The 25,673-nt window shown below is 36.3% G+C and overlaps 1 long non-coding RNA gene across 1 annotated transcript in view; it reads left to right on the top strand.

Annotated features, from left to right (window-relative positions):
* Positions 1 to 25,673, top strand: part of LOC109612356 (uncharacterized) — a 211,432-nt gene that overhangs the window by 58,898 nt on the left and 126,861 nt on the right. Inside the window, exon 2 of the long non-coding RNA XR_009341993.1 lies at positions 996 to 1,041. This is a non-coding gene — a long non-coding RNA (uncharacterized LOC109612356). The remainder of the gene's footprint in view (positions 1 to 995; positions 1,042 to 25,673) is intronic.

The following is a 25,673-nucleotide window of genomic DNA, read 5'->3' as shown; positions in this document are numbered from 1 at the left end:
TTCAAGGTTAAAAATAATAAAGGCTTGAAAAAAGCGAAATAAGCATCTAACTCACTTCAAATTTCACACATACAAATATTTTTGCTAAAGCAAAATCTATTATGAAGATGTTATATATCTGCGAACCCCATCTGGTACCTCACCCACAAATGGTTTTGACAGCTGTTGCACGACTGGCTTAGAAATGACATCAGACTGAAGTTGGTTGTAGTTTTTTCATCTCACCCTATTTTCGGTATTTTGGTGATATAAGCGACATTATTCACCGGAATAGTTTCAAATTTGGTATTTGAAGTTCGTAATGGATTATACAGCCTATGACAGAAAATTGTCTGTGCTGATCCACGTCTTCGAATAGCCCCCATATAATGGTACCTCCCTATTTCCGGTATTTTAATAATTTTTGAGACATTATTCACCGGAATAGTTTCAAATTTGGTATTTGAAGTTCGTAGTGGATAATACAGGCTATGACATAAAATTGTTGGGTAGGTCCACGTCTTCGAATCGGCCCCACATAATGGTAGCTCCCGATATTCGGTGTTTTGATGATTTTTGAGACATTATTCTCCGGAATAGTTTCAAATTTGGTATTTGAAGTTCGTAATGGATAATACAGCCTTTAACAGAAAACTGTCTGTGCAGGTCCACGTTTTGGTATAGATCCCATATAAATGTACCTGCCTATATTCGGAATTTTGATGATTTTAGCTACATTATTTACCGATTTTTGTTTTTCAAGTTTTGCATTTGGATATTGTTTTGGCTTATGACAAAACTTGCCGACGTTGGTCCACGTTGTCGTATAGACTGGTGAACTGCCAAATTTGATAACATTTCGCATATATCGCTTTGTGTCCCTAGGATACATATTCTTTCAATTAGTAAATATAAGTTGATATATTCTTTAAATGCTACTCATTCTACTTATTATCTCATACTAATTTAAAGTCACGTTGTAATCAAATCCACATTTTTTTTCGTTTTTGTTTTAGATCATTTAAACTAAATTATGGCTACAACTCAATTTGGATAATTAAGGTAAGTTAGTATAAAATATTTACTTATATTTTAATATTCCTCCAACTAGAAATATTTAATAAAGCACCAGGTTCTCTAACTTTCTTTCCCCATGCAATACATCTTCCAACAGATAATATTTAAAATAGTGAACATTTTGCTTAAACATTTTATTGCATTGCTCACCTCTCTGTCTCTCTTTCTCGGTTGGCCAACTACACAAAAGACAACGAAACGGCAATATTCTGGTCTCTTCCATCTTCGAGTCGTTTGTTGGCTCCAAAGAAAAACCTTTCCTTTCTTTGCAGATCCTGTGTCCATGACTTTAACAAAGATGCTAAAATATTTTACAATCTCACCGCCTGTCGGTCGGTCGGTAGGTAGGTCTATCTGTCGTTTCACAACACAATGGTTAAATGTAGACTACGGAACATCGTTTTACCCAAGATAAACAAACTGCCTCCAGAGGGCCAACACCAAAAGAAGACTTCGAAGACGAAGGCAACGACATTTCAGGCTCCTTGGCTTTTCTGTTTTCGAATCCCCCTGTAACCAAATGCTGAGCAAAAACGAGGTAGTTAAATTGTGAATGCCCTGCTTTAGTCGGCAAAGGAGTGCATAATTTAGGAGAGAAAACATTTTTTTCAAAGAACACGGGAATTTACTATCTTCGTGAGGCTCTTCTTCTTTCGCTTCTTTGTGGGCAAACAAATAAAAATATTGCCGCTCAACCTCAAGCAGATATCAGCAGAACTAAGCAATGAAAACGAAGAGCCAAGGCATTGATTTTCCTTTCTTTCTGTCTTTGTCTTGTTTGCCTGCCCCCCCCAATGCAGTTGGCAAACGGCATTCAAAGAAATGAACTTTACATTAGACATCACACATTTAAATAAACTAGTCCAGGCAGGACAAGGAAGAGAGAGGGGCAGCGAGTACGACTTGCACAAAGCTAATTTATGGCTTAACTTAAAAAGTAATTAAATTATATAACAAAGTATTTACAAAAGCAATGCAGCTAGAGACTGCCAAACGGAAAACCTATTGCCATCCCGGCTAGGAGATTTACATTCTGCCTAGGACATTTTATGCCATTGCCAATACCTACCACCACGTGGAGTATTTATACATTTCATGGCTAAAAAGTTCAGAAAATTTTCCGATTTAAATTAGAAATTTTTTTCTACTTCTTTTTCTGCAATTTATCGGCTCAATTAACATTGAATGTCACATAAATCTTGAAATTACAATGGAATGGTGCAGACGATACAAGAACAACAATGACACCCGTAATCATCACCAAACAGCAACTACAGCGGCAGCAGAAGAAGAGGCAGCATCAGTCGGCTGTATCTTAATCTTCAATGCCATACCTTTTTGAAATTAGGCAATGGTGTGGTGTGGGGGATGAGAAAACTCTCAACTACTCTCAACCAAAAACTTTGGCACTGTCATCTGGCTCAAGGATGAGACAACAAAAGAAACCAATGCCGTCGAAAAGTAAATTAACATAATGAGTGAAGGTCCTTTAGGGACATTAAATAATTGCAATTTAAATACTGTGAAAATGGCAGGAGGAGATAAAAATCACAACAACAACTACCTAACATCTTAAAGTGGAGACATATTTTCGATTTTATTGTGCCGTCGTAGGAAGTTAATAAGGAATTAAAGTGGCGGTCAGAGGAGGAGTTAGTATTTGTTATTTGCTGGAGGGAAGAAGGAGTGTGAAATTGGTTTTCGATTTAATGGTATAACTTTAATATCTGATAATTTTTTATTTAATGGTGGAAAAATAAAAATTATGGTGACATTAAGTTAGGAGGCTATAGTTAGGGATATTAAAGAACTAAAGCCTTAGCAGGGTATGGAGAAACATTTTCAGTGAATATTGATTTGTTTTAAGCTACAGAAATGTTGAAATTGATAGTTACAGGATCTGAAATAAGATTTATGGCATTGTTAAGGCATACGGACATTCCTCTGAGCCAACAATGACTTCTAATTAAAAAAAAACCACACACGTTTAAAGATAGATATTCTTATGTAATATACCTATATATGAGATACCCTATATCCTTTCCATATCCATGTATAATGCAAATGAATAGTTCAACAAATCTTACGAGTAAAAAATCTGAATGTTCGGCCGGGCAGAACTTTGAATACCATCCACCATTTGGAACGAACTTGACAATTTTCAAAAAAACATAATCCGTTAAAAATTCTACTAAAATCTTAAAACTACCGAATGTAGCCGTTATATTAGGGTCCATACGACGACGTGGACTTGCATTTGCAAGTTTTGCCATAAGTCATTACAACATTCATATGCGAAACTTGAAAAAAATCGGTGAATAATGTAACTAAAATCATCAAAATGTAGAATATAGGGAGGTACCATTGTATGGGATCTATACCACAACGTGGACCTGCACAGACAATTTTCTGTCATAGGCTGTATTATCCATTACGAACTTCGAATACCAAATTTAAAACAATTCCGGTGAATCATCAAAATACTGGAAATAGGGAGGTTCCATTATATAGGGGCTATACGAAGCCGTGGACCTGCACAGAACTTCAAACACCAACTCTGAAACAACTCCGGTGAATAATATCGCAAAAATCATCAAAATACCGAATATCGGGAGTTATCGTTATATGGGGGCTATACGAAGACGTAGACTCCCACAGACAATTTTCTGTCATAGGCTTTGGTATCCATTACGAACTTCAAATACCAAATTTGAAACAATTCCGGTGAATAATGTCTCAAAAATCATCAAAATACCGGAAATAGTGAGGTACCATTATATGGAGGCTACTCGAAGACGTGGATTTACACAAACAATTTTCTATCGTAGGCTGTATTATCCATTACGAACTTCAAATACCAAATTTAAAACAATTCCGGTGAATAATGTCGCAAAAATCATCAAAATTCCGGAAAAAGGGAGGTTACATTATATAGGGGCTATACGAAGACGTGGACCTGCCCAAACAATCTTCTGTAGTAGGCTGTATTCATTACGAACTTCAAATACCAAATTTGAAACAATTCAGGGAAATAATGTCGCTAAAATCTTTAAAATACTGCATAGCGGGAGGTGTTGTTATATGGGGGCTATACGAAGACGTGGGCTTCCACAGACAATTTTCTGTCATAGGCTGTAGTTTCCATTACGAACTTCAAATACTAAAATATGAAACATTTCCGCTGAATAATGTCGTTAAAATCACCAAAACACCGAAAATGGCGTGAGATGAAAAAACTGCAACCAACTTCTGACTGCTGTCATTTCTAAGCCACTCGTCCGACAGCTGTTAAATTTTTTTTCAGTGACAGCTCATTATATTGTTTACAATCCTACAAAAGCATTTTGGTAGGAATTTTCCAAAAAAAAAAAAATTATTCGTGATGGAATTCAAGTGTGATAGTCTAATTTCTTTATATTTGGCTCAAAAACCACAAGTGGCTATCGTTAGAGCACTTCAGCATTTAAATGTGAATAAATGTTTTATGTCTCCTACCATCGCTCGTTACCGTGATACTGGTACCGTAGCTCGACGTCAAGGAAGTGGACGGAAGAAAACAGCAACACTAGCAGAAATGGTTCGAAAAGTAAAGAAGCGACTTGATCGAAACCCGCGTCGCAGTGGCCGAAAAATGGCTAGTGAGCTGAACATATCACAATATTCTATTCGGCAAATATTGAAAAATGAGCTCGGGGTAAACCCATTGAAATTCCAAAAAGTGCACGAACTTACACCGCAACAGAAAGAAAATAGACTCAAAAGTGCTAAAGAGTAGCTTCGCTTGGCCGAAAGTGGTGAACTGCCGAATTTGGTTTTTTCCGATGAGAAAACATTCGTTGTCCAGCAGTTTGTAAAGAAACAAAATAATCGTGTTTAATTGCCAAAGAGATCAGCTGAAAATGTGCACCATCGGTTGGCCACCAGAACTCAATCGCCGGCCATGGTGATGGTGTGGGCTGCCATAACAACCGATGTTCGCTTTCCGCTCGTATTAACCGACCGTGGCATCAGAATAAATGCCGAATATTATCACGAAAATATTCTGGAGGATGTATTAAAGCCTTGGGCACGCAAACATTTTGACCGCAGACCTTAGACATTCCAACAGGACTCACCACGCGCCACCCAAGAATGATTACAAAATGCGGTTCCTCGCTTCATTTCCAGTGCACAATGACCACTAAAATCCGGTTGGACTATTGTGTCTGGAGAATTTTGGAAAGCAAGGTTGGCACTTAGATACCAAAGTGTTGATCACCTCAAGTAAGGGCTTCGCCGGGAATGGCCCAAAATACCGCAGAGCAAACTTCGGGTAGTGTGTGACGGTTTCATTGGCCGTTTGAAGGCCATAATTCGTGCTAAGGGTGACCAATTCGAACAAATCTAAATTTGATGCTATTTCCGAAATTTTTTGCTTTCATTCAATAATATTTGCTGGAGAGTTTTGAGACTGACCCATGTCTGATATAGATTTTTCCTACTTTTTACACCCTATTCCGTACTGTTGTGCAAGGTATTATGTATTTGTGCATTTGTTTTTAACATGCAGAATGAAACGAGATAGGCCCATAATTCCTCTTAATGATCTTCATAGAATCACATTCTGAATCGATTTATGCATATCCGTGCGTCTGCCCATGTATTTATGTAAACAAAGTACAGGTTGCATTTATTGTCTGATAGAGATGAAAATTTTCACATATCATTTGTTTGGCCTAAAGACAACCCCTACTAAAATTGGTGATAATCGGAGCGGATTTACTAAATACGCAATACAAGTCCGAATCGAATGAATTTTAGTACACACGGCCAGATTCAGTCCTGAAGTACGTCTGGTGATTTTGGTGAATATCGGCTCAGATTTAGATATAGCTCCCATATATATTTGCGTCCGATTTCAATTTGTAATTCGTCCGCCATTCTTAAAAATGTTAATGAATTTGAAGCCAGCACTTCAAATTTGGTGAAAGTTAATTCAGATATATCTATAGGTTCCATGTATGTATTTCATCCGATTTGGGGTTTAAGTCCCTCACACTTAATATGTATGCATTTCACAACAATGATATTTGGTATCAGATCTAGCTCCGAAATAACTGTGCATTTCCATCGGAAGCTAGATTGATTTCCTCAGATGGTTAGACGGATGGACCGACATCGCTAAATCGACATGGTATTTTATGCTGATTCAAGATAAATATACTTTGTGGGGTCTTAAATGTATATTTCGATGGTTCCCTACTATGTGGGAGGGTACAAAAATGAAATACTAGAACACAAAAATTATACATCAGATTTGGCTATAATCTGATATTGCCGATATTCAGTGGGCACCAACACCTCAAATTAAAGTCGTCACTACTGAAGTTCAACAAATTCTAATATTGTTAAGATCTATATTTAATAATTATAAATAAAGATTTGCAAAAGTTGTTTTAGTCTTCTATATAATATACACCATACCACAAAGAAACTTAAAAACAAAAATCCATTCACCATGAACCCTAACTTTAAACCGCTGCACAATTCTTCCATTTTGGCACTTTAAAAAAATTTCTAACGCACGAAGTATTTCAAATTGATTGATTACATTTTGGCTCGGTTTCATCAATGTCAGCTTTCGAAGCAAACAACCGACCAACAAGGACTAACACCGAAAAAAGCTAAAGCTGCTAAAAAATGTTTATCCTAACCCCCTCGTGTTTTTTTCGATGGGGCACATCGAGGCCAATACAAACAAACAAAACAGTTGCAACTTTAAGCCATGTACGAAACTGACAAAGTTTATTTGTAAATTAATGGTCTGGAAATGTGTCTATAAATGGCCTGCCGGTTCTACGTTATTTTTGCGATACAACACATCACGACTGGGGCACATGAACACGCACACACACACCCACTTCTATCGCATGTGCAAATGATTGGTGAAACTACAACAGCAGACAAATAAACAAGGATTTCCAGTGATCTATTCACACACACACATATTTACACATCTAGCCAGTCAGCCCGGCAGCCTGCCAGCCATACACTCACGTAACTGTGCAAATGAAAAGTGTTACGCTGGTCAAAAACACATGGATGATTACTGGATGATGGGGTTGGGGGTGTTAATGTTAGCCTTATCAGTATTCACCCCTTTTTACACGCATTTTCGCACATGAAATGTCAACAACATTTGGAATTGACACAAACAGACAGACAGACTGACAAACAAACAGACATACATATTCTCTTCACTTTATCGAGGTCAATACAAACAAACAAGGAATGCTTGTCAGCCAACCATCTAGCTAGCTTGCAAGCAAGCGGTTAATCTGCTATTCCATGCACCACAGCAAACAAAAGCTCGAATGTTATGCACGTAACCTCATGTAATGTGAATGACTGACACATTCAGTCCGGCCATTTGGTCGGTGATGAGGATCTCCCTATACCCTCATAATCCCAGGGTATGATGCTACTCCGTTCAAAAGGGAAATGAGAAATTGATGTTGTTGAAAGGTGTGATCTAATGTTTGATTTCGCTTCGGTCTTTGGTATTTTTAAATGGCAAAAAGCGGGAGAAGATGTCGTTGTAAGTTCTAAATACGTTGAGCAAAAGCATTTGAACATTGAGAGCAGTTTCAAAAGGGTATGTACAAAAATCTAAGCTTGAGAGTGCGACAAAATTCAATTTTTTCAATAATTATGTGTAAAATCCAACAGATTATGAAAGTAGAGTTAAAAAAGAAGACACGTGTATCGGAGTTTTGAAAGTTTACATCGAAAAGCTATCAAAATAGAGGGGGCAACTGCCGCCTCTTCCATGCTTTTGGGAATTTTCGAAATATGATTTTTCAGAATCCTTGCTAGTGTCTTTGATTGCAGATAAAAATTTGAAGAATATTTTGGTTGAACATTTTAACCCTCTAAGAAAAGGTCATCTTTCGTTCTTTTTTTACTTGTGGCTAGAAACTTCCTTTAAACGGGCAGCAAGTCAAAATATTCTACAAAATCATCTGTCACCAAAGTCTTCTATAGGTCCTGGCAGATATCAAAAGTCTAAAGCTTACCTAAACGCCCGGAATTCATGTATATTAAAATCACATTTACCCTCATCCGTTTATTAAAATATATTTTGACTAAGCTTATAATTATTTAAAATATTGACACTTTATGGAGGAAATACCGTAGGAGTGAATCTATATTATACGATTCTAATCTCAACTAACTCTAACATTAATATACAACGTGCCGGTTTTTACTATATTGACTTCTCTTAATATTAGATGTGTGGAAAAAATTAAAAAAAATTGAACTATGCGTGTTTTGCCAGATTTAGTGGACAAAATATACTGATAAATATGCAATACTGAAAGAAAAACAGACATTTATTTCCAACTTAATGGGAATAATTGCTACTCAAAAATTGAACCGTTTGTGGGCGAGGTATGAAAAGGAGTTAGTCAGTAAATTCCATATTCACGTCAGATATCTAGTAGAGAGGAATATTTAGATATACCAATTTTGAATAGAATCACAAGTTATGAGAGATAAAAATATTTACAATTTTACCCTTTGTGGGAAAGGAAAGGGAGTGGGCCAATATCTACCATATTCACTCCAGATCTTGTGTTGATAGTAATCTTAGGATGTATGCCATTGGGAGGAGTATCGGATGCTTATTTCGTATTTTATGAGATATGATTATTTAAATTGTTGACCTGTTGTGGCGAACGTCCAGAAGGAATGGTTCGATCATCACACCTCATTCTCTCAAAACTGTATGCCAACATTGGCCTTCAGAATTTCAAGATTCAGAATTTCTAAGCCCCAAATTAAATATCATACTTTTCGTGCAGTTTCACTTTTACACTCCACAACAGTGATCTCGATGCAAAATTTCAGAATTCCATCTCCCACGGCACATTTTGTGGGAGTTGTTCTCTTCGTACGTTCATAGTACGAATTTCTCAAACCGTCTCCTCCTCACAATCACAAGAACCAACAATGACACCCATATAAACTTTCAGGATTTCAGCTCTATTCTTCTTCATCATATACCAAATTGTTTACTATTTTGTAATTTTCGAACAATTATAGTACACATTTCCAACACCAACTCCATATCTAAATCCCAGCTCCCTCCCTTCCCCATATGTCCAATTTAGTACCACTTAGTACTTTTCGAACAACTGTGTACCAACAGTTCCAATTTCACCTGAATATCTTAAACACAAACACCCACATTGTGTATACACATATCATACACATCAAATTACTGGATTACATCCCTATTCCTTCACTCAAAGTTAGTAGCATTTAGTACTTTTCGTATATTTGTAGTACATATCACCATCATATCTCAATTCCAGATACCAACAGTAAGTACTACATAGTACTTCTCGTACAAATATAGTGCATATCATTTCTATTTCTCAATTCCAGATACCAACAGAGACCTCAATATCAAATTTCAGGACCCAATATCCAAATTTTTTACTTTTCGCACAAATATAGAACCATCAGTATTCTAAATATCAAATTTCAAAATTTTATCTCTATCTCGTCACCCAATACAAAATTTAGTACCATTCAGTACTTTCTGTATTATATTATTATATTATAATTGTATAATGTACACGACCAAAACCCGCTCCAAATGTCCAATATAGACATGAACAGCGACCCTAATGCCAACTTTCAGATTTCAAGCACTTTCTGTTCACCCAATATAAAATTGTACCAAATACCCGTTTCCAAAACCACCTCTTTATCAAAAACCGACCACCAACAGAACCCCCAGCTCCATCCTTTCACCGTAAACCATATTGATCCAAATTTAGAATCATTGAAAAAAATTACACTCGTTTCCAAATTGTAACAAATATAATACATTTTTACTACTTTTCGCGTACTTGTAGTAAACATTTCCAAGAACACATATTTGTGGCAAATCAGCCACCATCAGGAACCTCTATACAAAATTTCAACAATTCCAGCTTCATCCGCTTTGGTTACCAAAAAGTTCGAATTTCCACAAACCCTTTGGTACATCTATCCAGCACTCCTTTAGTGACCCTCATTCCAAATGTCGGAATTCTAGCTCTATCGGTTCACCACAATTCCAGTTTCTAAGCAATTTAGTACCATTTAGTACACATAAGTACAAATTTCCATAACAATCTGTATCATACAGTCCAATAGGAATCTTATTTTAAAATTTCAGGAATCCAACTCTACCGGTTCACCCAAAATTTTAAATTGTACCAAATTTAGTACCACTTGGTACACGTAAGTAAGGAGGCAATAGTAATTTTATTTCTAAATTTCAGAATTTCATCTGTATCGGTTCATCCAAATCGAAATTGTACCAAATTTTGTACAATTTAGTATCATTCGTGCATCATTCGAAAACTTCCTCCATATCCTAATCCTACATACACACACATAAGTACGAATTTTCAAAACTACCTACTTACCTCAGTCCCACAATGCAACAGTAATCTTATTTCCAAATTTCAGGATTCCACCTCCATCGGTTCTCCCAAAATTTAAAATGTACCAAATTTAGTATCATTTAGTACACATAAGTAAGAATGCAATAGTAATATTATTTCAAAATTTCAGAATAACAGCTCTATCGGTTTACCCAAATCGAAGTTATACACAATTTAGTACCCTTTAGTACTTTTCATACACATAAGTACAAATTTCAAAAACTTCCTCCATTTCGCAATCCTACACTCCGCCAAATTCAAATTAAGGATTTCAGCTCCATCCGTTCCTCAAAATTCAAATTGTATTCAATTTAGTCCTGTTTAGTACTTTTCGTAAAAAATGAGTACATTCTTCCAAAATTACCTTCTTACATCGACTCTACTCCTCAACCTTGATTTCCATTTCCAATTCCAAGTTTTTAGCTCTAAACTTTCACGTGACATGAAACGATACCAAATTTAGTACATTTTAGTACTTTCCTTGCACTTATGGCGTGAATTTCCAAAAACACTTTGGTACATCTATCATACGCTCCACCAGTGACCCTCATTTAAGAGATCTAGCTTTACTGCTTCCTCAAATACAAAGAGTACCGTATTAGGAGCCGTTTAATACTTTTCGCACCGTTCTAGTACGAATTACCAAAAACCCAGCCTTATCTGACTTCTCGATACCAAGAGTAACCCATTGCCGAAATTTCAATGTTCTAGCTTTAGCTGTTTCGTATGGGCGTTGATGAATCAATCAGTCTATCGGACCGTCAGTCAAGTACTTTAATATTTTATTAATAATATATTTATAAAATATATATTTTCCTTTAAAAAATGCTTCTTTTATTTTAAAATTTGTTTTTCCTCAATTCACAATTCTGCAAATTTAAATTTCAAAATCTTTATTTACCCCAGCATTAAATTCCTCTACGTTTTTGTGGAGTTGGACTGGCAAGTATGTCATACATACCAGGGCAAACATTCTGTCAAAACAAAAAACCCTGTAAATTGAAGAGGGTTGCTGCGAATATGACCGATGCTTTCTGTCCAATATTGTTTTTTCTTTGGTATTTCTGTTACAACAACATACGCTTTCTAAGAACAACAACCACATTTGACTTACTCCTCGTTAACTTTTGCCGGTTATTATGTTTTTTCGTTTGTGTGTGTGTGATGGTATTTGCTCAACTTATCACACTGACATAATCTAAGAACGCACAATGAAAAGTGGTGAAGGTAAAGGAATGTGTCCGAACTGGACATATTTTTCACGTTCTACTTTTGCTGTCATTGCAAGCGGTGTGGATCGCTGTTCCATATTTTTTTCCATTTTTTGTTTTTTTTTTTTTTTTAATAAATAGCATGAAATACTTTAAGCTAAGGGAAATGGAACGTTTGTCGCCCTCTTCCATTTTGTGCGAAAAATTCCTCAACATACACATCTACTTTATCATATTTCAATGCTGCGAGGTTGGTTGGTTCGTACCTTCTTCCAACTGCAGCTTATCCCTTCTTAATTCCCATAGATATTTCCAATGTTGAGAAATATTTCAAGTCACGTCCTTTTCGACTTACGCACGCTTATTGGCAAACGCACATATATTCTGTTTTTAGGAAATATTAGAAGGTATGACAAGTGAACGACGCGCATTGTTTTCTATGTCAATATACTGTAGTAAACCATAACACGTCGACTATTTTATGCGATGTGTACATGTGTATATGTGTGCGTGTGAAATAGGGTGATGTTAAATGACTGCAACTGCCTGTGTCTAATTCAACGTTTTTCCTGTTTGTTAGTTGCGAGGCTTTAAGTGTGTGCCAAACTGCTGGTGTACCTCGATAACCATTCAGGTGAATTGTTGTAGTAAAATAAAGTAACAACTAGTTTATATGTCCACGTAAATACATTTGTGCAAACATTCGGCAAGATGTGTACAAAGATAGGTACTTTAACAAGGACACAGTGTCGGTAACACAATATAGTATTCGTTTTCGTAAACTTTCTGTCCCAAGGGATTATTAAACAAGTAAAAAGGTAATACCCTCCGACATTCGGTACAAATTTGGCAATTTCCCAAAAAAAAAAAAAATAATAATAATAATAATAATAATAAATAAATAAATAAATAAAATCCGTTAAAAATTCTGTTAAAATCTTAAAAATAGCGAATGCCTGTACGACGACGTAGACCTGCATAGGCAATTTTTGTCATAAGTTATTACAATATTTAAATGCGAAACTTGAAGAAAAATCTGTTTATAATGTAGCTAAAATCATCAAAATACCGAATATAGGGGGTACCGTTATATGGGGGCGATACGAAGACGTGGACCTGCACAGACAATTATCTGGCATGGACTGAAGTATCCATTACGAACTTCACATGCGAAATTTGAAGCAATCCCGGTAAATAATGCCGCTAAAATCATCAAAATACCGAATATCGGGGGTACCGTTATATGGGGGCTATGCGAAGACGTGTACCTACATGGCTCATTTTTTGACATAAGATGTAGTATCCATTACGAACTTCAAATACAAAATTTGAAACGATTCCGGTAAATAATGTCGCTAAAATCATAAAAATACGGAATATTGGGGGGTACCGTTATATGGGGGCTATATGAAGACGTGGACCTACATGGCTCATTTTTTGACTTAGAATGTAGTATCCATTACGAACTTCAAATACCAAATTTGAAACGATTCCGGTAAATAGTGTCGCCAAAATCATTAAAATACCGAATATCGGGGGGTACGGTATATGGAGGCTATACGACATACATGGACCTACATGGCCTATTTTCTGTATTATGCTGCAGTATCTATTACGAACTTCAAATGCCAAGTTTGGATGAAGTCGTGGACCTACATGACCCATTTACAAACATAATCTGCCTACTGGCAAAATATACATGTGTGCAAAATTTTAGCTAACTATCTCAATTTGTTCGAAAGATAGCGTGATTACAACAGACAGACGGACAGACTAAGACATTCGTCTTAGAATTTTATGCTGATCAAGAATATATATACTTTGTTGGGTCTGACATGAGTATTTCTAGGAGTTACAAACGGAATGACAAAATTAATATACCCTCCATAGTATGGTGGAGGATATAAAAATTGAACTATCCGTAAATTTTAAATTCACAACAAATTTGGTGAAAATATTTCTGAGTTGTAGTAGAGAACCTTTTCAGCCCGAAGACACAACTTGTTTGCCGTCCATGAACCTCTAAGAGCAATGGTGCCATAGCCCAAATTGTTGAAGAAAACTGATTTTTTCAATTATCGGTTCCTTTGTCTTTGGACATTCTACAAACATCATTACACGACTTGATTTGGAATTACTCTGCAAAATCTTCCCAGCTTGTGAGTCCTATTTCCTTTTCAGTGGCTACCTAAACAAGAAAATTGTTGAATATGGGGCTCGAAAGCTCCAGCGTTATTGTTGAGAAGTCTCTATATCGTGCAGGTGTGACTTTTTGGTGCGGGTTATGGTTCGCAGGTATTATTGTTTTATTTTTATTTTTTTTTTTTAATGAGGTTGGGCTAACCGTTAAGGTGAAGGGACTGCATTACCGAGAGACGATTAGAAAAAATTTTTATGATCGGAGTTGAATGGTGTTGATATGGAAAATATTTAGTTCTAACAAGATTCGCAATGGACCACATAAAACGTGAAATCATTGTTTTGTTGCGCCTGTGTCAGTTTATTAAATATATTTTGACTTGCGTGATAATTTTTCAAAATGTTGACCCTTCATGAAGGAGATACCGAAGGATTTAAACATTACAACGTGCCAGGTTTAGGCTATATCGACTGATTGCTGCATTTTATATGCCTTTTTTGAAAATTTGGAATTTTGGAGTGTGGTACCAAAAAGTGAACCGACATATCCCATACTTATATTGGATATATAATTGATGGAAATATTGGGATATCCGAAGTTTGGGAAAAATCGCTTGTTTCGCATCTGCACATCAAATCTTATCTAGGTAGAAATTTTGGGATGCGCCAAGTTTGAAAAAATGGATTATTGTTTTGCATTTTATGAGGATTATGGCTATCCAAAATTTGGAGCTGCCTGGGGGAGGTATCAAAAGGAGTGGTCTGATCAATACCATCTTCATACATTACCAAAATTTGTGGAAATATTGGTATTTCACATTTTATAAGAGTTATTTCAATCGGAATTTTCTTTCATCTTTTTACAAGAGTTACGACCATAAAAATTGTTAACCCTTTGTGAGGGAGGTATCAGAAGGAGTGGTCCGATATATTCCGTATTCATACCAAATCTAGAGCAGGAAAAAATATAACCATGTGCAAAATTTGTAGATTTTCCTAGGTGTTGTGGTTATTCAAAATTTTGACACTTCGTAAGAGAGGTACAAGAGTGAGTGGGTCGATATTCTCCATTTACAAATCTGACCTAACACTTATAAAAATATAAGGATTTGCAAAGTTAAACAATGCTTTCTCTTTCTATGAGGCAAATTATTTATTTTAAAAATGTTGACCTTTTGTGTGGGAGGTTCCAGAAGAGTGGACCGATATTGCTCACCTTCGAACCTGATCTAAGTCTGATAATAATATTACGTTGTACCAATTTTGCATCAAATGGGATCAGTTATCGTGAGTACCAGCCAGCAAATTGACGGACAATCCAATTGATTTGGTCCAAAGAGACGTAAATTTCGGAAAAAAAAAGTTATTCGGATGGAATTCAAGCGTGATAGTCTGATTTCATTATATTTGGCTGGAAAACCACAAGTGGCTATCATAAAGCACTCCAGTATTTAAATGTGAATAAATCTTTTGTGTCTCGTACCACGGCTCGTTACCATGATACTGGTAGCATAGCCCGACGTCAATGAAGTGGATGGAAGAAAACAGCAACATCATCAGAAATGGTTTGAAAAGTAAAGAAGCGACTCGATCGAAATCCACGTCATAGTAGCCGAAAAATGGCTCGTGAGTTGAACATATCGCAATATTGCATTCGGCAAATATTGAAAAAATGAGCACGGGGTAAAGCCATTGAAATTCCAAAAAGTGCAAGAACTTACAACGCAACGGGAAGAAAATAGACTCAAAAGAGCTAAAGAGTTGCTTCGCTTGGCCGAAAGTGGTGAACTGCCGAATTTGGTTTTCTCCGATGAGAAAACCTTCGTTGTCCAGTAGTTTGTAAACAAACAAAATGATCGTGTTTACTTGCCAAAAAGGTTAGCTGAAAATGTGAACCTTCGGTTGGCCACCAGAACTCAAGCGCCGGTCATGGTGATGGTGTGGCCATTCTGGCAGCAGAATAAATGCCGAATATTATCGCATAAATATTGTGGAAGGTGTATTAAAGCCTTGGGCACGCAAACTTTTGGACATACCAACAGGACTCAGCATCATCACACTGGAGTATTTTGGAAAGCATGGTTGGCAATAAAAAATACAAAAGTGTCCATCTCCTGAAGCAAGCGCTTCGCCGGGAAGCAACATTCGGACAGCGTGTGACGGTTTCATTTGTCGTTTTACGCCCATTATTCGTGCCAAAGGTGACCAATTCTAAAGTTATTCTAAAATTTGATGCTTCATTTTGTGCTTTCATTCAATAAAACTTAAAAAAAAATGTAAGAATTATGGCGTTTGACTTTGTTGCAGTTTTTTTTTTTTTTTTATCTCGCCCTGTATACCCTCTGTACCTGTATACGCTCTGTGGCTGATGGTCTGATAGGTGCAATCGACAAAATGCTTGAAATATGGTATTAAATTTGGTACTGGGGGAAATTACAGAACTGAAATGATGTTGAGGCCCCTCTTGGTGTTTGGAAATTGTTTTGAAAATAACTTAGTGCTACTAAATTTGGTATTGAGAGCTAAAATCCTGAAATTTGATATGGATATCACCGTTGGTGTCTGTAATTGAGACGAGGACGAGGACGAGGTTTCTGAAATGCGTACTATGAACGTACGAAAAGTGCCAAATCGCGCAAAATGTGTCGTTGGAAGTTGGGATAGAGAAGTGATTCTGAAATTTGCTATCGATGTGACTGTTGGTGTCTATCGTGGAGTGAGGGAAGTGGTTCTAGACATGTGAAGTATAATTCTACGAAAAGTATGGTAAAAAATTTGGGATTAGATCTTGGAATAAAGAAGGAATTTTGAAATTAAATATGAAGGCAAAGTTTTGATTGAAGAAGGTGTGTACTTTTTCGAAAAGTACTAAATGGTACCAAATTTGCCGTTTAGTGAGGAAATAGAGCTTAAATCCTGAAATTTAGTGTTGGTTTTTATGATTTAGTGTTTTCTGTTGGTTTCTAGGATTTCGTTATAGTGGAGGCCAAATTTTATTATGACAAGTAAAATAGTATCTGTCGGTTTTGCTGACAGATGTTTACACCTAGCCTTGAGTTATGATAATTCAAACTGTTGACCCTTTATGGGGGAGGTTCCGAAGCAGTCGACTTCTCCCTATACTTTATATGAAATATGTGCAAATTTCGGGAAAATGTAGAAATATGCGTGAGGTAACAGATATAGCGGACCGACTTGTTTCGCAATTTATGACAGATATAAGTATTGGAAATTGTGACCCTTTGTGGGTGAGGTACCAGAATGGGGTGGCAGATATATATCATCTTCACAACAGAACTTGTGTTAGCAAAAATATTTGGATGTGTTAAATTTGAAGAGAGTTGGATGCTTTATTCGCTTTCTTTGAGGTTTTGTTTTTCAAAAATCTGGAATCCTATGTGGGGGAGATAATAGAAGATCTCTACTCTTGTGCTTATGGAAATATTGAGATGTACTAAGTGGAATGGAATCGGATATTAATTGCGCGTTTTATGAGTTTCATGGATATTCAAAACTTTGACTCTTTGTGGGGGAGAACTTGATGGAGTGGGGATGATATTGTCTATTTTTTGCAACTTACCTGGAACTGACGGAAATATTAGGATTTGTGAAGGTGGCAAAATCGGATTATGGCTTCTCTTTCAATGCAGAAAATATTTGATTTTTTTTTTTTTTTTTTTTTTTGAAAATTTCGGCCTTTTGTGGAGGAGTTACAAGAAGTAGTGGACGGATATATTCCATCTTAACACCAGACCTTGGGTTAATGAAAATATTGGATTGTGTGAAATTTGAAGACACATTTTATAATAGTTGTAATTATTCAAAATTTTGACCCTTTGTGGGGGATGTACTTGATGGAGTGGACCTATATTGTCCATTTTCGCCCTTAACGTAGAAATCTGCAAAATTGTAGCAAAATCGGATTATCGTTTCTCTTTCTGTTTAGAAGATATATTTTTGAAAATTTCGACGTCTGGTTGGGGAGGTACCAGAATTAGTGGACCCATATTGCCAACCTCCTAACTCGATCTACGTTTAATAACACTATTTCGATGTACCTAGTTTGGACCAAATCGGATACTCCCTTGGAGAGTTATCGTGCGTACCAGCCATCCAGGCAGACGGACGGACATCGCTAGATCTACTCTAAATGTTATATCGATGAGGGACGTTTTGACCGTGTCAAGTGATATATCTTCTGTAGCCATAGGTCTGATGGTAAAAAATAGGCAAATAGGAAACCCTGCAGCATTATACGAGATTCATGAGTTTTTTTTTCAAATTTAACATTTTTAGTCAAAGATAGCAAGGAATTGAACCTATGTTTTTCAAAATAAAAACATGTATTATGATTTTAAAACTTGGATCAACATGGATAGTCCCTTTCATCTTATATTGGTTTCAGATTGGGGTGTTTTCTCGACCCTTGTACAATTTGCAATAGCTTGCGTATGAGTAACGTAAAACAATTAATAACATAAATTCGTTGCGTATACGTCGTACTACATATCCAGGACTTATTCATTCCTAAACAAGATAAAATCTATAAAAATGAAGAAGTTTTGATTTTAAAATGTGTTCGAAAATAGTTTTTGATAATATATTTATGCTTTTCATAAAAATACTCTGTTCATATATGATATTCAAAATCTAATATTGATGACTATAAAAACATAAATAAAATTTTGACATACCCTGTCAAAATACAACTTTATTCTAATAATGATTACACACCGAAAAATCTGAATTATATTCCAAATCACATAACACCTCCGTCTAATATTCGGACCTCATACTGTACCAAACAACTATTAAAGACATCAGCCACTTTGTTCTCGTTTTAACGACATTTCTGCGGTGTAGTTTGGGCAAATGATTTGGACATGTTTTTATTGCCCAAACATTGACAAATCTATCACCAACACCTGACGCACGGCAACAACTTTTGGTTGAAAGTGCCGACGACTTGAATTTGGGCACTAAAAATATATTTGTATTTGGCTTCGGCCCTCTTCCCTTCTGAAACCACATGCCCAGGTTGTCGATGTGTGTTGTGATATTTTACGCTTACGGCATTCGATTTGTCTTCCGTTGCGTTGCTGTTGTCGTTGTTGTGTATTGGAGACAGGCCTCAACTTAGTTGCGTTTTCTTATCACGCATAGCTATTTATTCTTAATAGCCACCGTAAAATCAAGTTACGAACAAATAACGAAAAAAAACCTTCGAACTTGTTTGGTCTCCTCACCACTGTCTCATGTTGAAGGAGAAGAGAAGTTTTGCCATCGATAATAATGGTTCAGGTGATGGTGCTGGCGATTTTCTTTTTCAAGTATAATAGCCATGCATACCAGGATTTTTTTTAGGTAGCTTTTTATTTGCCATTGCAGGCATGTGTGTGTGTGTGTGTGCTTTTGTGTCTTATCCTAATACGTTTTCTTGTGGTGTTTTGCTTAGGAATTTTGTTCAGCTTAAAATAAATTGCCTAATTTCAGCCATGGCTTATACAATACACTAATACACAATCAACATTCAGAATGGTTACAAGGTATTGGTGTCTTAATGTGTAATAGGTTAACATTGTTTTGCGGGCCATTGACATGGTTGTGATGCAAGTTTGGTTGTTTGCAAGGGTACCCTACACCACGGAAAAGGGGACCACATAGGTCTTCTGGGTTTAGAGAAGCTTCATTATTTTACTCCATAGGCAAATCGTAAAAATCTCATTGGTCTAATATAATAAAAAGCAAGTTGACAAGGTTACGCGAGTTAAGTAAATAGAAGAAACACACTTTAGTTCAATTAATTTTATTAGTTAATACTTGCGACACTTCGCTTTAACTTCTTACATACGACTCACTTAACTCTATGATTTACAACAATACTTATAGCATAATTTCTTAAAACTAAGGGTTATGGATGAGAGAGATCAGAATTCAATTTAAAAGGAAAGGAATAAAGAATAATTTATAAAGAATGAAAATAAAAAAGTAAATCAATATATACAGTGAAGGGCATAACTGAACAATTACGTAACTCGTGTATTAGTCGGTTTTGCCGATATATGTATACTCTCAGCCTATGTTTATTAAAATTGACTTACATTCTGTTTATTCAAAAATATTGACCCCCTTTCGAGGAGAAACCGAAGGAGTGTACCAATATTATCCACTAAATGTAGTGGGGAGCTATACGAAGACGTGGACCTGCATACAAAATCTTTTTTCATAGGCTGTAGCACCCAAATACGGAATTTGAAATAATTCCCGTAAATAATGTCGCTAAAATCATGAAAATGCCGAATATCGGGAGCTACCGTTATATCGGAGCTATACGAAGAAGTGGACCTGCGAACAAAAATACAATACGAACTTCAAATGCGAAATTTGAAGTAATTCCGGTAAATAATGCCGCTGAAATCATGAAAATAACGAATATGGGGTGGTACCGTTATAAGGGGGCTATACGAAAACGTGGACCGACATGGCCCATTTACGAACTTAATCTGCCTACTGGGAAACTATGCATGTATGCAAAATCTTAGCCTTCGATCTCAATTCAAAAGATAGTGTGATTACAACAGACAGACAGACGGACATCGCTAGATCGTCTTAGACCTTTACGCTGATCCAGAATAAATATACTTTGTAGGGTCTATTACAAATATTTCGAGGAGTTACAAACGGAATGACAAAGTTAATATACCCTCCATAGAAGGGTGGAGGGTATAAAGTCGGAATCTTATTCCGCATCTTATGAACCTAAGGCTATTCAAAATTGTGACCTCTTTTCTTGTGCAGGTACCACAAGGGGTGGTCCTATAAATTCTATCTTCACATCAGATCTAGAGCCATTAAGAATATTGGGATATGTGAATCTTCGAGTAAATCGGATGCTTATTTCGCATTTTATGAGTGATAAATTTATTTAAAATGTTGACCCGTTGTGGATGAGGTAGGTCCAATATGCACATTATTCATATCAGATTTTGTGTTAGGAGAAATATTGGGATGTGCGAAATGTGAAGACAATCGGACTTTTATTTCACATTTTATAAGAGTTACACTTATTCAAAATTTGGACACGTTGTGGTGAGGGGGATGAGGGGAGGTACTTGATGGAGTGGTCCGATATATTCCGAATTCACACTGGATTTTGTCTTGATAAAACTATTGGGCTGTGCAGAGTTTGATTGGAATTGAATGATTATTTCCCGTTTTAGGAGCTTCATGGTTATTCAAAAATTGACCCGTTGTGAGCGAGGTATCAGAAGTACCATCTTAACATCAGATCTTGTATTATCAAAAATGTGGGGATGTGTGAAATTTAAAAATATCTATCTATCTATCTTCTATGAGCTTCATGATTTTTCAAAATGTTGACCTTTTGTGGAGGGAGGTACCAGAAGGAGTGGACCGTTATATCCTATCTTCACAAAAATTGTTGCATTTATAAAAATATTGGGATATATGAAAATTGAAGAGAAGCTAATGCTTATTTCACATTTTATGAGAAAATTTTAACCCGCTGTGTTGGAGGTACCAGAGGGAGTGATCCAATATCTACCATATCCATATCAGATCTTGTATTAGTAGAAATTTTGGAAGATGTGAAGTAAAAAAATCAAACCCATATTTTGCATTTTATTGGAGATATAAAAATCTCATACTTTGTGAGGAAGGTGTGGGTCGATATTGTCAATTTTCGCACCCGACCTAGCACCAATACAAATATAATAATGTGCAAAGTAGGAACAAAATTGGAGAATCCGTTCTTTCTCTATACGGTGAATTATTTTCTGTGAAAATGTGTGGGGGAGGTACCAGAAGGAGTGCATCGATATTGTCCATCTCCGAACTCGATATAAGTTTGACAATTATATTGCGACGTACGAAGTTTGCATCAAATCGGATACTGCCTTCGAGAGTTATCGTGTGCACCAGCCAACCTGACAGACAGACGGACGGACGGACATCGCTAGATCGACTCCAAATGTCCTGAAACGGATTTGGTCCAAAGGGCCGTGGGGTCTAAAACTGTTATTTCGAGGAGGCATGGTTTGGCCTATTTGGCTCTCCGTAGCCATCGCTGAAGGTGGAAAAATATGAAGGTAATAACTGAAAACGGAGCGAACTCAGGATGGGTATCTGGGGCCCAGATATAATGAATTTGATAACTGCCGATAGTAGCGAACTCAAGGTGTGTCTCTGGGGAACCAGGTCCTCACCTAAATGTCTACTATTCTGATATTTTTGCAAATTTTTCATGGAAATGTTTTTGTCCAAGGTGGCCCCTAAAATAAATTTCTGTGTACGTCCCTGAATGACATGAAGTGTTGGAGTTGCTACGTCAAAGTCACTGACCCAAATCGGTACAAAAATATTATTTATCTGTTTTCCAAACTAGCCCCCAGACTGGTTCCGAAAGATATTTCTGGTTACGTCGATAGTGGAGGTGAAAGGAAAGTTCTCCATCCAAATTTTTCTAGGGCCATTTGTATAAACAATGTTGAGTTCTACGTCCTAAAATCTTAGATAAAAATTTTAAATTTAACAAGTAAAAATGGCTTTAAGTTCGGCGGGACCTGAGGTATTCCACCACTATGTTTATCCAAGTAAAGTGAGGTAATGAAAAGATTAGAATTAGTTAACCTAGAATATTAATCCGTTGTAATCAAAATAACGCAAATAAAGAAACCTATAATTTTTTTTTTTATTGGGGGAGGATCCACAAAAATACAGAAAAGCGGGAGGTACCATTCTATGGTGGCTGTACATATTAGTGAACCTTCATCGAATCTTTTTCGTAAAGAGAACCCCAATTGTCAAATTTGATATAATTTGGTTGGAACTTGTTGCAGAAACCTTTAAAATACTTAAAATCTGGAGATACCGTTATATGGTGGCTATTCCAATTAGTGGACCTGAAGTGAATATTTTTTGCAGGCAGAGAACATATCTACCGAGAACCTCAAATTTAAAGTAGTTTCAGTTGATTTGGTTTGAAATTATGGCAGAAACCTTCGGAGTACCGAAAATCTGGAGATACCATTATATGGGGGCTATTCCTAAACGTGGACCAATATAGCCCATCTATACCAATCAGCCTGCATATAGTGTAAACCTTCTGCTAAATTTAAAATCTGCAGATTAAATAATGTGGACTGTATCGGAATTTCAACATAATTTTATTCTGATCACGAAATACATTTACTTTTTGGGGTCTCCAACGAATATTTGTAGGTGTTGCTAACGAAAGACAAATTTAATATACCCTCCATTGTATGGTAGAGGGTATTAGAAAAATATTGTTAGTACGAGTGGATAAAACTAGAAACTTAATATTTCCTTTTTGGTATCCATATTAACAGACGATTATTGTGGTATTATATTTGAAAGAAAGACATTTGTGTGCTTCATTATATGATGAACCCTTCTCCTCATACAGGACCAATTCCGTGACAATATATATCTGGATTTTGTTTTCAGGTCCTCCCAAGCACTGTGAATATAACTGAAGTCATCTTCTTTATAAAGTCATTGAACTTTATATAAAAGGCAAACCATTGCGAAGACTCGTTTGGGTAGCTTATTTTCAATTCGTCCTCGCCGCCACCAAACATCTCCACTCATTATTCCCTGTCCCGCCTGGTCGGTCAGTTTATAAATGTTGTCAATTTTTATGCTTTGTTTTCAGTTGGTCATAGTTTCTTTGGTTTTCTGTTATGGCTATTTAAGGACATTGGCCGTTGGCCAATAACGGAATGTGGCATATTGGTGCTACTACTTCGGTTGGTGGTGGCACCGGCACCATTCCTGACCATTTTTCCTGCAAAGCTTTGCATTTATTTAAGTTTTTCGGTTTTATTTAAGTCACGTGTGCTGGCCATTGAATTCATTGGCATAAGAATGGCCTGCTCAAGCGTTAAATTGCACGAACGTGAGTATGTGTGTGTGAGTCGTCGTGTGCGTATAAATGTCTGTGTTGGAATTTCAAAATTTAGTTGGTGATTCCCAAAATGAAACTACGTACTAATGCCAATGACCATTTTTCTTACGAAGATTCAAATCATTTAAGTGTGTGTTTTCTTTCGAATCGAGTAAATATGCTACTCGGATTTCCATTTGAATAACTTATATTTCTTAATATCGATTGTTGGTTGGATTTGTCATTCGGCTGAATTGTCTAAATCCTGTCATGCATACACATTGTGATTGTTTGGCCTACGTGGTTAAGATCTTTTATTTCTCAGTTGGCTTAATTCTGCCGCATTTAATATGGAAATGACCAGTAGGTACATTTTGGGACAACTTTCCATAACAAATATCAATGTAAATCCAATAAAACCAAAGGAATGATGTAAATACAGGTTGGGAAGGAAATAAGCAAGAATACAACAGTCAACAACTGAGCCTGTGATAACTAACAACCCATATTGGAATTTATTTAACTTTTATTTTAATATTAGGATGTATAAAAAATCAAGAAATATTTTTTGTTTTAATTTAAAGAATTGTCTTTAACTTTATTTCTAATATTTCTAACAACACAAGATCTGGTGTAAATATGGGCGCCAAAAATATCAACATTTTCCAAAATTTGATAAGGTGAACTGAAGTCTTCCACTTCATCTTATACTAGTTGGGTGTAAAAAATTAAAGGAAATCGAAGTTATATTTCAAATTTTATAAGGATAATTGTTTGTGGTGGATGTACCAGTAGAAGTGGGCGGAAAATTTTCATACTGACACATCACATCTCTGGTTGAGAGAAACCAAGTTTGAAAAAATTCTGAAATTGAAAAAATCCAAGTTATGAGATATATAAATTTTGAAAATTGTGACCCTTTGTGGGTAGATACCAGATGGGGTGGGCCAATATCTATCAAGACTTCGTTTTGGAAGAAACATTGGGATGTTTGAAGTTCGAAAAGAATCAGATGCTGATTTGATATTTTATCAATGCTTTGTTATTCAAAAATGTAACCTCGTAATGGGGAAGGAACCAGAATGTGGGGGGAGGCTATATATCCCATCTTCTCACCAGATCTGTTGGTAATACAATATTAGGTAGTCTAGCCATATGGCTAGAGAGGGAATATATTATTTGATACGGCCTCATCGAAATAACGGTTTTAGTCCCTAGGTATCTTTGGAGGCGATCTAACGATATCCGTCCTTCCGCCTGTCTGGCTGGTACGCACGATAACTCTCGAGGGAAGTATCCCATTTGGTCCAAACTTCGTACCTCTTAATATTATTATCAAACTTTGATAGAATTCGGAGATGGGCAATATCGTTCCGCACCTTCTGGTACCTCCCTCACAAAAGGTCAAAATTTTCAAAAAAAATATTTTACATCACAGAAAGGTAAAGGATACTCCGATTTTTCTCCAACTTTGTAAATCGTAATGTTTGCATCAGTTCTAAGTTAGATGGGAACATGGACAATCGGTCTATAAAGTACCCCCTCTTATAAAATGTAAGGTCTGGTGTGAGTATGGAATATAGTGGTCAACTCCATCTGGTACCTCCCACACCAAGGGCCAAAATTTTGAATATCCGTAAAGCTCCTAAAACTCCTAGAAATTGACATACGATTCCATTCAGACTTGACAAATCTCAATATTTGTATCAAAACACGATCTATTATAAAGAGATCGGACCATTCCTTCTCATACCTCCCCCACCAAGGGTCAAAGTTTTGAATAACCAAAAAGATTATAAAATCCGAAATAAGCATCCGGTTCTCCTCATATTTTACACATCACAATGTTTTTATTAACCC

This window comes from Musca domestica, unplaced genomic scaffold (genome assembly GCF_030504385.1).
Source record: "Musca domestica strain aabys unplaced genomic scaffold, Musca_domestica.polishedcontigs.V.1.1 19, whole genome shotgun sequence".
Lineage (NCBI taxonomy): Eukaryota > Metazoa > Arthropoda > Insecta > Diptera > Muscidae > Musca > Musca domestica.
The sequence above is the reverse complement of the archived record's forward strand: the minus strand, read 5'-3'. Positions and strand labels throughout refer to the sequence as shown.